This window comes from Octopus bimaculoides, chromosome 4 (genome assembly GCF_001194135.2).
Source record: "Octopus bimaculoides isolate UCB-OBI-ISO-001 chromosome 4, ASM119413v2, whole genome shotgun sequence".
NCBI lineage: Eukaryota > Metazoa > Mollusca > Cephalopoda > Octopoda > Octopodidae > Octopus > Octopus bimaculoides.
In genome coordinates this window covers 95,284,065-95,286,820 of record NC_068984.1, presented here as the reverse complement: position 1 = coordinate 95,286,820, position 2,756 = coordinate 95,284,065, and positions in this window count along the sequence as shown.

Below are 2,756 nucleotides of genomic sequence, written 5' to 3'. Positions count from 1 at the left end.
CTTTTTTTCACTGCTGAAGTGATGGTGGGTGGTCTTCCCCTCTGTGGCCTGGTGGGGCAGAATTTACTGAGGTCATGGTCATCCAAATAGTTACTGTCGTAGCTTAGTCTGAGGAGGAGGCCCAGTTCCCTCGTGTTGACCTTGCGGAACTCCACTTCACTCTCACAGATCACTTGAATGCATATCTCCACAGCAAAATCTATGTCTATAGATGGGTAGAGTGAAATCACATCCATACTACCCACTACACAATCTGTGAGGTCGTTGGATTGGTTGCAAGTACTGATTTTACTGAAGAGATCTTCCGTGCTCACACAGACATTTGGAGACATCTCTGAGAGGTCGTAATACCTGTAAGAGGAAGTAGAACAGTCTATAGTTGCTGGAGATATTTGCTCCACAAGCTGGTCTGGTTGGAGGCCCCATGACAGGGTTTATGTAGGGTTTGTGGTCTTTGCGTAACCTGTATAATGTAGGAATGTCGTTGTTGGTAACTTGGAAATTGTGTGCTGTCTTTTTTGTAGGTTGGAGTATGTTGCACCACATTCCCATGTGTGCGTTGAGGATTTTTTCCACTTTTTCATGTTCTTGTGGTGTAACTTCTCTCATGTTACTGATGTGTTGTTGCATGGTCTGGACATAGTTCTGATGGCTGTCTATTGACAGTCTGCCAGACTTGTCCGTAGGGAGGCACACTAATTCTCTGTTCCAAATTCGCTGTCTCAGTTTATGTAGGCCTCTGTCAACAGATGAGCTGATTTGGTGGGTCCCCTCCTCACTATGTTTTTTAGTGGATTTGTTGTATTGGTCTAATTTAGGCTGGATTCCTAAGCATGACAAACTGAAGCTTATTGGTAGACTGATTCAGTAAGCTAGTCACCAATCCTCATCAGCTCATTTCCATTGAACAACACCTATAATCCAGAAACTTTGATTACATATCATAATCATTAAAGTTAATAAATCTTTACTCTTCACAAACTTACCCGCTTAACTGTTTATCGAGCTGATAGTGTTTCTGAGTAATTTGCCACATTTTATTCTCATAACATTGTATTATCATGGAGTTAAGTAAAATCTTAAGAAAAATATCTCCAAATTCCTTAGTTGTGGCAATACATTACTCAGTGATTAAATTAGATTGGAATAAAAAATAGTACTGAGCTTCAAGTTATTTTCATATAGCCATTTTACATGGTTTTTTTTTCTATTTATAATCTTGCTGTGGTTCCTGACAAATTCAAGCTCACTGTCAGCTCAGTTGACACAAGTACGTTTATCTCTACCAGAGTTTAAAACAGATTAAAGTTGCCTGACATCTTGGATTCTTAAATCTCTTCCAATCCTTCTCAGGACAAGTAGACAGCTCTGAATGTTATTACATCACTTCTGTATCTGCTCTCACAGCTGTTGTCCTTGTACCCAGCTACACCATTTCTTCCAGCCACCACTACCAGTCTCACCAACTTGTTTCTATTGTTGTCATAAACACATGCTCCAACTTCAAGCAAACTTCCAGACTGCTCACTTGACCTGACACTCAGTATTACTGAGGAAGATGATATCACCACAAAATTCTATAAGAAAACTGCCTGCAGAGACCTCTTCATTCTTGATAAACTAGTCCTCCTTCAAAGTGCCAAGCACAACATCAAAAATTAATTCACTTGCATTCATAATGGATGTAGCAAAGTGACCAACCGAGCCATTTATACTGCACATTTCCAGGTCTTTAATGTACATCTCTCCTCTGCCATCTATTTCTGGAAGGGTTGTGGAGGTAGAGCCCTTAGGCACCTCTTCCATAGAATCCTAAAAGAAGTAACTGTCATTACACTTTCTGGCTGGATTCCTAAGCATGACAAACAGATTATAGATATCACCCAGCCATCTTGTTTTAGGTCTACCCTTTGGCTAGACTTGAAGAATCTGTCTTATAATTCTTTCCTGCAACATTCTAATCACATGTCTGCAGTACTGAAGTTGTGACCTCTCAATACAGAGACATAATAGCTGAAACTGGAGAGATCCCCCCCCCCCCCCCCCCACACACACACACAAACCTCTGAACTATGCACCTTGTTGAATAACATTAATCTAGAGACTCTCTGGAAGAACCCCATTTCAACCACTTGTAGTCATAATCATACATTTTCAATCATTAGCCAATATTCATGACTATAGGATAGGCACAAAAACTTTTGGTTGCTATGATGTCCCTCTACGAGTGTCCAGATGTTTATGTTTGACTAAATTGTACTTAGTTGAAACCTTTCATTTAATATACAGAAAAAAATACCTATTCTTCTTTCTTAACCCTTTCGTTACTATATTTCTGACCAAAATACACCCCTCATTAAACACCTGTAACTTTTTTATTTATCAACATATTAATGTGATATTTGGAACATAATTAAAGAAAGGGTTCTTAATCAATTCTATTGCATAATTTTTGTCTCTGGGGTACTGCTAGTGTCTCTCACACGTAAATATTGGTTCAGCTTCATGAATCATACTCGTTCATAATACTGGAAATATATTCATCGCCAAAAGGTTCCTGATTGCTCCAGTAATTTGTTATTCTGGGTAACTGTCTAATACCCATAATAATATTTATGGCCAAAAATGCCCGTATTTCATCTACAGTTGCAGGAAACCACAAACTATCTTTTTTTTCCGGCTTGTTTACATTCTGCGTAACAGTTTGTTTCCGCAGTAATCATTTCAAACAAGCATGAAAAAGAAGTCTAAAGGTT